At 43.2% G+C, this 10991-nt stretch overlaps 1 long non-coding RNA gene across 1 annotated transcript; it reads left to right on the top strand.

Moving 5' to 3' along the window:
* Positions 1–1336: 1336 nt before the first annotated feature.
* Positions 1337–5013, top strand: LOC139436618 (uncharacterized). Its single transcript, XR_011645899.1, has 2 exons — positions 1337–1464; positions 4627–5013. It is a non-coding gene; the product is annotated as an uncharacterized lncRNA (long non-coding RNA).
* Positions 5014–10991: the final 5978 nt, after the last annotated feature.

The raw sequence follows: 10991 nt of genomic DNA, 5'->3' as shown, positions 1-10991 counted from the left end.
TATAACGGGAAATTTATCTGAGTAAAAGCTTACAGTTCTGAAGCTGTGAAATGTCCAAATCAAGGCACATCAGAGATGCTTCCTCACCCAGGTCAGCTGCTGTGGATCCTCCTGTCCTACCACGTGGTGACGATGGCCGCGCTCCCTGCCTGCCCTTCACAATCTGCCCTCTCCCGGAGCTAGCTGAAGTCAACCAGGTGTAGTGCCTTTGCGGGCCTCCTTGATCAGGCCTGGCCCACTGCTTTCTTCCTGAGCTCAGCTGTGAGCTCTTAGGCACACGGCTAATCTCTCCCTGGGCCTCAGCTCCTTGAGTCTCTTGGGCTTCTCCCCTTTTCTTTTTTAAAAAACATTTTTAGAAGAATATTCTTTAGAATTTTTTCAAAATTCCATTAATTTATTCCACTCCCCCCACCCATTGTTCGCGCTTGCTGTCTGCCGTCAGCCCACCTTGAGGGCAAGGGCTGTCAGCTCTCCACTGTGGCACGGGCCAGACTGCCTTCACCGGGAGGCCCCAGAAATCGAACCCGGGGCCTCCCATACGGTAGATGGGAGCCCATCACCTGAGCCACATCCGCCTCCCGGGCTTCTCTCCTTGAGCTCAGCTGTGGGCCAAAGCGGAGTCCTGCCTTTCACGTTGCAGGGTCAAATATGGCAGTGTCCTCTTTCTCTGTGTGTCCCTCTTTCTGTGTCTCCATTTATACCAGACCCTGCAAGAGGGCAGAGACCCGAGTTGATTCACGCCTCACTCCAGTCAAAAGTAATCTAATCGAGTAACCTAAAGTGAGTCTAATGCAATCAAAGTGTACCACACTCATGGGAATAGATGATTTTAGGAGCATAATCTTTTTGGAGTCACACACAGATAACAAAAATCTGCCTCTTTATTTAAGTGTACAAATTTGGTGGCATTAATTACATCCTTAATGTTGTGTAACAATCACCCCAAATAGAAACTCTTCTACCCATGAAGCAATAACTCCCCATTCCACCCTTCCCCAGCCTCTGGCAACTTCTTTTTATTTGTTCGTTCGTTTGTTCATTCATTCTTCATTCATTCATTCATTTTTTGGAGGTATCAGATTGAACTGGGACCTTGTACATGGGAAGCAGATACTCAACTACTAAGCTGTACCTCCTCCTTCTGGCAATTTCATTTCTATGAATTTGCTAGCAACATTGTTCTAGTTACTCATTGTGACTAAAATACCACCTCAGAATCAGTGGCATAAAACCAGCACCATTGTTGATGCTCCTGGACCCCAGGGACTCAGAGAGGACACTGTGGGCAGCTTTCCTCTGACTGGCACAGCCATTTCCAGATGACTGTTCACTCATGCGTCTGGCACCTGGGCTAGGATGACTGATGTGTGGGCTCAGGACTGTCAGCCAGAGACTTGCAAGGTACCTCTCCAACATGGTGGTCACAGCCAGCAGACTTCTTACACTGACGCTCAGGGCTCTAAGGTAAGTGGCCCCAGAGAACGAGGTGGAAGCTGCAAAGTCTTTTTCATTTTTTCACATGACCTTCTATAATATACTCTAGATGTCACATAAGGTTACTTCTCCTATTCTCATTTAGCCAAAGCAGCCCCAAACTTGCCCAGCTGCAAGGGGAGGCAACTTAGAAACCATTTTTGATGAAGGAGTGTCAAAGACTTTGTGACCAGGTTTTAAAGTCACTCTGCAGCATTAATTGCCCAAAACTGTAATTAGCCAAAAAATCCATCAACGTAAGTGGATAAACTGTGATATAGTCATATAATCAAACACTACTCAACAACAAAAAAAGAATGTACACACAACTATTATACACTTGTTTATGTATGTTTATGTTTGAGTGAAATATTTCAATAAATTTTTAAAAATGTACAACTGATATATACAACCAAGTGGATGAACCTCAAAATCACTATTTTGAACAAAAGAAGCCAGACTCCCCCAAAAAATTCATGCTGTATGTTTCCATTTATATGAAAATCAAGAACAGGCAAAACTTATCTATAGTGATAATAGTCAGAAAGTGGTTGCCTTTGTGAGGGGTTTGAATTCACTGCCAAGAGGCATCATAAAACTTTCTGTTGTGATGGAAATATTCCCTATTTTGTATTTAATGTGGTTACGTGGGTGTGTCCAATTGTTAACTCTTCAAACTGAATACCTAAGAGATGTACATTTTCTTTTCATGTGGCTTATCTGGTAATGAGTTTGGTTTAAGGGGTGGATCCATGATCCTAGATGGACCAGCATCATTCTCAAATAATTTTTTTAAAATGGATTTGGATGAGAATCCAAATTTGTCTCTGTATCGTTGGAATTGGGAGGATGAAATCCCAGAGCTGCTGGTGGCCGTGACCTCTGGTAAATGTAAAGCCACAGGGAATAAAGCTGACAAGCAGAGAGCAGCCAAGGCTCCCCTCAGCCCATCTCATCTACAGTAACATCGCCTCACTTCAGGTGTCAAGGTGGAGCTCGCTCCTCGTAGATGTTTATGCCCACACCTTAGCAGTATTCTCTCTCTTCTCAGAGCTGGGTACATTCCCATTATTTTCATGGCAAGTTCACATTTATGAATATGGATGCCTACCGACTAGTCTTGCCTACTCAAAATGAGAACCAGGCTAGATTTCCAGCCTATTGCATGTGGTTTTTGTCAAAAAACTTATTTGACCCCCAGTTTCATAATTTAAAACCTAAGAATGAACGTCATACTAATTAAACTGGGTAGCTGAGAAGATTGAAAAGACAGCATATTTGCCTGCTAAATAAATACTTGTTTCTATGTTAAAAAGAAGAAAAATAATGCATGAGTCCTTCTCCCAGATTCTGATTCAATTTATTTGGGATGTATCATGGACAAGAGGATTTCTGACAATTTTCCATTTGAGTCCAACATAAATCAAAGGTTGAAGACTACTGTATCAGGTCAATACAAGGTCTGTGGGTAGAAGGAGAAGCCTATATATTATCCTTTGATAGAACCCAGAGCTTCCAGTGTGTATTAGCTTCCTATTGCTGCTATAACAAAATTACTACAAATCTAGTGGCTTAAAACAACTCAGATTTATTCTCTTATATTTCTAGAGATCAGAGGTTCTAAATGAGTCTAAAGGAGTTAAAATCAAGGTGTTGGCAGGGCTGCATTCCTTCTGGATGCTGCAGGGAAGTATCTGCTCCTTGCCTCTTCCAGCTTCGAGAGGCAGTATATGCCTTGGCTCCTCTTCTCTCTATTCTCTGCTTCTAGTCACATACCTTCTGACTTTGACTTGTCCTGCCTCCCTCTTTAAAAGACTGTTATATTGAGTCAACTTGGATAACCCCAGATAATATCCCCATCCCAAGATCCTTCACTTAATCACCTCTACCAAGTCCCTTTACTCTGTAAGATAATATATTGACAGTTTCTGGGGATTAGGATGTAGATTTTGTTTTCTTCATTTTATTTAAAATTTTTTATTGAAGTATATCATTCATACATGAACATCCATAAACAATATGTATATAGTAAAAGTTGTGAACTTACAAAACAAACATGCATAACATCATACAGGGTTCCCATATATCACCCCACCATCACCTTACATTTTTGTGAAACATTTGTTATAAATTATGAAAGAGCTTCATCAAAATATTACTAACTGTAGTCTATATCTTACATTTGGTGTATTGCCTCCCCTACTATTAATACCCTGTATTAGTATTATATATCTGTTATATCATGAGAAAACATCCTCAAATTTGTTCTGTTTTTTTTTTTTAAGATTTATTTATTTATTTATTTATTTAATTCCCCCCCCCTCCCCCGGTTGTCTGTTCTCTGTGTCTATTTGCTGCGTCTTGTTTCTTTGTCCGCTTCTGTTGTCGTCAGCGGCACGGGAAGTGTGGGCGGCGCCATTCCTGGGCAGGCTGCACTTTCTTTCGCGCTGGGCAGCTCTCCTTATGGGGCGCACTCCTTGTGTGTGGGGCTCCCTTACACGGGGGACACCCCTGCATGGCAGGGCACTCCTTGCGCGCATCAGCACTGCGCATGGGCCAGCTCCTCACGGGTCAAGGAGGCCTGGGGTTTGAACCACGGACCTCCCATGTGGTAGAGGGACGCCCTAACCACTGGGCCAAGTCTATTTCCAAATTTGTTCTGTTGATCACAGGCCATCTTCCACCAAAGGATTCATTGTGTTATACAGTCCCATGACTCAGACAATTCATTCAAAGTGTGTATTCACACTCTCATTTTCATCACAGAGTTGTGCTGTCATCACCTCAGTCAAGTTTAGAACCTTTTCATTACTCCAAAAGGAAAAAAAAAATCCCATATCCCCTTATACCCCTTGACTGTTGACCTTTAGAATTGATATATCTTCTTTGCCATTTTTCTGCAAAAATATTACAATATTACTGTTAACTATCAAGGGCATGCACATCATTAGGAACCAATCAGCCTCCGCACTGTGCTATATTCAAGTCCAAGGCTTAGAAAAATTCCACAGCCACCTCAAACTATTTCTTAAAAGTGACCTGCAAATTTTTTTCCCATATGTCCCTAGACTATGGCATTAAATATCAGCTGTCCCAAATAACCAGGCCCTGGGGTAGTGATCACATTAAACTACAACTCAATTTCCTTCTCAGGTCCCAGTACAACAAGCCCCATTACAATCTGAGACCGTGAGGGGAGCCAGGGAGAAGTAGGTGGGGCAGGCTGGCCCCCGCTCACTGGTCGTGCTCACTCCTCAGGAGCTGTGAGCCACGGAAAGGTCGTGATGAAAAATGTGGACACACCGGAGGAGATGCAACAGGGTTCGGGGGACTATGCTCCTCAGACCTTGGAGAGATACAACAGAGAAGGACACTGCGACCCAGATCAAGGAGTTTGACAGGAAGTACAGCCCCACCTGGCAAGGCATTGTGAGGAGAAACGTTGGCAGGTTAATGCACATGAAACCAGCACTTGGGCTACTTCTACTTGGGCCAAGTGGCCTTTCTTTCTTCTCTTTTAAATAAAATTTTATTGAAATATATCATTCATACATGACATACACAAACAATAAGTGTATAGTAAAAGCTGTAACTTACAAAACAAACATGCAGAGTATCATACAGGGCAAGTGGCCTTTCTTCTTACAAATCTGGTTAAAGCATGGGTTGTGCCACCCACCCCCACGATCCATCCAAAAACAAGGACTGTAGCCTAAACTCCAAATACCATAGACTGAGATCCTCAGCCTTGCTGAGGGAACACCTTAATTTCTGAAATTTTATTGTGTTATTTTGTATCAGACATTTGAAAAAAAAAAAAAACTTTTAATTTTGAAATAATTTCAACCTTATAGGGCAGTTGTAAAAAAAAAAAAAAATATATATATATATATATATATATATATATATACACATCCCATAAAAAGAACCCAACATACCCCATACCTAGATAATTTTAAACAACTTTTAACATTTTGTCACATTTGTTCTGTGATTCTATCTCTATCATCTACCTATCCATCCCAACTTCCATCCATCCTTTGTCAACTGAGAAATAACAAAAGAGCTGCAAGACAACAAAGGTAATTACGTGGGGGTCTTTGAATTGACCTAGAATTCACACTGAAAGGCACTTTGCTTTCTAGAGGGCAAAGAACATTAGGGGGTTTGCTGCTGTTTTGGGTAGTTTTGGTCTGCCTCTTTTTTGATGTCCAGGTTGTTTATAACAGGCATACTAGCATCCTGAACTCTGGTGCTTAAATGGGTCTGTTGGGGGCTTATTTAGCTGTTGTAACCAGAAAATCATTGGGTTAATTGTATTTGTACTGTTTTTGCTTGGGAGGATTTTTTTTTAGCCTTTGTTAAAGGTGTGCTCTAATCTGTAAGAATTACTAAATCCTTAAATTCTGTGGTGGCCCAATTTATTTATTTATTTATTTTCCTAATTTAGTTGTTTATGGTTTTTTTATTTTTTATTTTTTTGAAAGATTTATTTATTTCTCTCCCCTTCCCCCCCCACTCCCCCCCCACTCCCCCCCCACTCCCCCCCACCCTTGTTGTCTGTTCTCTGTGTCTTTTTGCTGCATCGTGTTTATCCGCTTCTGTTGTCAGCAGCATGGGAATCTGTTTCTTTTTGTTGCGTCATCTTGCTGTGTCAGCTCTCCGTGTGCGGCACCATTCCTGAGCAGGCTGCACTTTTCTTTCGCACTGGGCGGCTCTCCTTACAGGGTGCACTCCTTGCGTGTGGGGCTCCCCTATGCGGGGGGCACCCCTGCATGGCAGGGCACTCCTTGTGCACATCAGCACTGCGCGTGGGCCAGCTGCACACGGGTCAAGGAGGCCTGGGGTTTGAACTGCAGACCTCCCATGTGGTAGACAGACGCCCTAACCACTGGGCCAAGTTCACCACCAGTTGTTTATGTTTTAGAGTGGTGCTTAGTTCTCCTGAAGGGACATTAACAAAAGTAGAATTATTTCATAGTTAATATAGCCAAGACCTGAGAATTAAGTCTTTTTTTGAATGTTAAAATTTTCCTATATGGGCTCATCAGGTTTCTGGGTACACTGTTGAATTTGCTGTAAACAGTAATCTGGGGGGAAATTTCAGGTATGACCATATAAACGTATGAAGTTCCTTAGCTAGCTTAAATCCTTCAGTTTGTCAATGGCTCTGCATTTTGAAAAGACATTAAAGGGCTCTTTCTAATTAGCTCTGTCTATCCAGATTTTGGCATGACCTTCACCAGCAGTCATATGAATTGTTGATAGTCTTCTGAGTATCCAGGCTCTTAAATCTGAGTAAGATTAAATTCTTTTGCAAAACCTATTGGATCTTCAGTAGGAGCTGGGAACTTATGACTGCAGAAGGGAGCATGGCTAAGTTAGGGCAGAGAGAAGGAAGATAGGAGGGATTTAAAGGAGGATTTGAACAGTCAGAGTCACTAGTTCTGGATAATTTTTCAAGCTTGTTAATGTGCTTAGATAAGCCTTTGTCAGTTCTTAAGTTAATATTTGTTTTTAAAGAGGGGCAATTTTAGAATTAGTTATACATTTGGAAGCTTCCAGGTACAATTTAAAACAAGTATCTCAGCGAAGCGGATGAGGCTCAAGCGATGGGGCTCCCATCTACCACATGGGGGGTCCTGTGTTCAGTTCCCAGAGCCTCCTGGTGAAGGTGAGCTGGCCTGCACAGAGAGCTGGCCTGCGTGGAGAGCTGAGGCAACAAGACGACACAACGAAACAGAGACACAGAGGAAAGCACAATGAGAGACACAACAAACCAGGGAGCTGAGGTGGCTCAAGCAACTGAATGCTCTCTCCCACATTGGAAGGTCCTGGGATTGGATTCTGGTGCCTCCTAAAGAGAAGAGACAAGCAGACACAGAAGAACATGCAGCAAATAGACACAGAGAGCAGACGGTGACTGCAAGCAGCAAGTGGGGTGGGGTGGGGATCTAAATTTTTAAAAAAAGTATCTCATTTGGTTGCTTAGTTTTATAGCCTCTATTTTCTAGCTGAGCATGCAAATAAACTAACTTGGTCATATTGAAAGATCCTCTCTGTGGCCATTATAGTTAGAGATTTTCTCTGGTGTGTTAGGTAAAGCAGGATAAGATTTTGCATCAGGCAGGAGCAAAATTTTTGAACAAGAAACTAGCTGGTATGCTAGATGGTAGTACACCATTAGAATTCTTAGGAACAGGAACCCATTCTTTTAGTTAGTTCTGATTGTGAGCAATCCTAAATCCTATACCTGGAGGAATTGTCCAGGTTTTGGGCAAGTGTGACTTTGTTTTTTAATATATTTTTTATTTATTTTTAAAAGATACATCGATCACAGAAAATGTTACATTAAAAAATATATAGGAGATTCTCCTTAAAATGTGACATTTTACAGTGTGCCTTTGACATCATACTTGCTTACCTGGTGGACAGCCTGTGCTCTAGTGGTCCGACCCATGCCCAGGTGGCCCTGGTTGTATGGAAACAGTCTCGAGGGTGGTGGGTAGCCTCAATCTAGCCCGTCTGTGACCTCCTCTCCTTTCACGGGAAATTTGTTCTTTGGAAGCTGAGGCCTCTCAACAGAAGGTGTCAGGTGCTCTAGGAGCATTTAAATGTCCATCCCATGCACACCCAAAATAGTTTGACTGCTCACAGAACAGAGGTCAAATTGATTGTTGGGGGAGTGTACCTCCACCGAAAAGAGCTCATTACCAAAGTGGGAATTTGTAAAGTCCCATTTGAGTACTCACCAGACAAGGAAATTTCCCCTGTACACCAAAAAGGGCCAACACGGAAGGGCTGCTGCCACCAGCCCAAACCAAAAGAACCAATGTTCCAATGTCCTTTACCGGGAGACACCCAAAGAAAGGCCAGAACCTCAACAAGAAAGAAGAAGGTTTGGAGCCAGGAGGACTCACCAAAGGGAGCCCGGGACGTGGGGGTGACGACAGAGCTCAAGGGGCTTCTGCTGGCACCTTGCCCGAATTCGACGGCGGTTCAAGTCAGGTCTGGGGCATTTTGGGTCCTATTTCTGACACCATGTAATGTTAACTGGGAAATAACGAACCAAGCTGCAAGCAGATGTGTTTTTTGGGGTCTCAGGTAGCAACCCAAACTGTGTCCCATCTTGTCATTTCCAGGCAAGCTTTTTTAAAGAAAAAGACTGTAGAAGTTGTGGTTGGTACGTATTTGGGGTACTGCAATTTCCCTTCAGGTTAGATGATTTCCTGAGTCCTTTACCTTGTGGTTTATGGTGTCCAGGTGTCCTTAGGTTTGCTGGAGACTTTTAATGGTTTGGCACTTTGTGACACCTGGCTGATAGCTGCTTAAGAATAACCTCCAAAATGACCTCCTGACTCCATTTTAAATCTCTTAGCCATAGTAACTGTTTTATTCCTTTTTAAACTATTTACCTATTTACTAAACATTTGAGAATAGGGCTGTTTTAGTTTTTCAGGCTGCTTCTAGCAAATACCATCAAATGGGATGGTTTAGATAATGATAATTTATTACCTTAAGGTTTCGAGCTAATTTCCAAATCAAGGCATCATCAAGACAATGCTTTCTTCCTGAAGACTAGCTACTGGCAAGCCTTGGCTCCTCTGTCACATGGTGGCAACCACTGGTCTCTTCCCTCTCCTGCAGGTTTCATTGATGTCAGCTTCTTGCTTCTGTGGCTCCTTCCCACCCCGTATTCATTCCATTTATAAAGGACCCCAGTAATAGTGTTAAGACCATTCCTGAATGAGACGGGGGTGGGGCGGGGGGGTCCACACCTTAACTGAAGTAGCCTCATCAAAAGGAATGGATTAACTTTAAGAACATGTTTTTCTGGGGTACATACAGTTCCAACCACCACACTCTACCCTCTGGACCACAAAAGACATGTTCTTTCTACATGCAAAATACATTCATTCCAACATTACATCCCAAAAGCCTTAAGCCATTTTAGAAATGATGCCAAGTACAAAGTCTCAATCAAAATTGATTATGGGTGTGGTCTGTCTGGGGGCTTAATTCCCCTCTGTCTGTGCACCTGTTAAACCTAGAGAAGAAGTTATCTGCCTCCAATATACAAAGGAGGGACAGGCATAGGATAAAATTCCCATTCCCACAGGGAAGGAAAACAGGGGTCATGGGTCAAAAACAATTCAGAAACCCTGTAAGGCGTCCTCTATTAGATGTCAAAGTCGAGAGTCATCGATGGACTTTTGTTTGTCCTCTAGGCCTGATGGAGCAGCAGCTCCAACCTTCCAAGCCCTTGCACAGCAGCCATGCTCTCCCTGAATACTCGGGGTAAGCACCACCCTCTCCAAGCATTGGGATGGTGGCCAGAATTTCCGCCATCCCAGGGGCACAGGTTCCAATTTCTGAGAACACGGGGGTGGCAGCACTCTTCCTAAACGAGAAGGCAGGAGGCCTGCCCTCTCCAAGAGCCAGGGCAGATCCACTCTTTCCACACATATGAGTGGGCCCCCTCTCTCGGACCAAGAAGATGTCTTTGGTCTAGATCTCAGCTTCTACTGTCCTGACCTGGAACTGATTTTTTCCTTCAATCTGTCCCTTTTAGTCCAGGCTGGCAATGGTTCCATTCATATTGATGGTGCAAAAACTGTGTGTGTGTGTGTAGTTTTGCATGTGGTACACAGGGTCCAAATCATCAAACAGTGTAAGTTTCCTGAGATCCTTCCTGGATAGCTGCATTTCCAATCCTGCCTTGCCCTGAAATGGCCGACTGGATCCATGTGCAGTTAAACCCTCACAAAGGGGAGTGGATGTGATGTAAGTGGTTGAATGCCTACTTCCCCAAGGGAGGTCCCAGTTCAGTTCCCAGTGCCTCCTAAAAATGAAACAAACAAACAAACAAAAACCAAAAGCAAACAAATGGAGGAAAAAAACAAACCAAGTCAGGGGAGCCAATGTGGCTCAGTAGCTGGACATCAGCTTCCCACATAGGAGGTCCCAGGTTTAATCCCCAGCCCCAGTACCTCAAAAAGACAAAGAGGGAGCAGATGCAGCTCAGTGGTCTGCGTGCCTGATTCCCATGTACGAGGTCCCAGGTTCAATCCCCAGTACCTCCTAAAATACACACACACACATACACACACACACACAGAGAACTATTCTCTGGGGAGTTGCTTTTCAGAAGCTCAGAATTTTCCAAACTATCAACTTCTGGTTTCTTTGTGCCCAGGATTTCTTAGCTTATCCCTTTCCTCTTGCATTTTTTTGTAAGTTGCAAGGAGAAACCAGGCTGACCTTTCCATACTTAGCTTGGAAATCTCTTCAGCTAAATATCCAAACTCATCGCTTTCAAGTTCTGCCTTCCATTTGACATCAGAACTCACTTTCACCAAGTTCTCTGCCATTTTAAAACAAGGACTGCCTTTTCTCCAGTTCCAATAACGCATTAATCATTTCCATCTAAGGCCCCATTGGAAGTACCTTTAGCATCCACATTTCTGCCAACAGTTACTTCAAAGCAGTCCAGGTCTTTTCTGTGAAGCACCTCACAA

Source organism: Dasypus novemcinctus, chromosome 16 (assembly GCF_030445035.2).
Source record: "Dasypus novemcinctus isolate mDasNov1 chromosome 16, mDasNov1.1.hap2, whole genome shotgun sequence".
NCBI classification, from domain to species: domain Eukaryota; kingdom Metazoa; phylum Chordata; class Mammalia; order Cingulata; family Dasypodidae; genus Dasypus; species Dasypus novemcinctus.
This window is presented reverse-complemented; position numbering and strand designations above follow the sequence as displayed.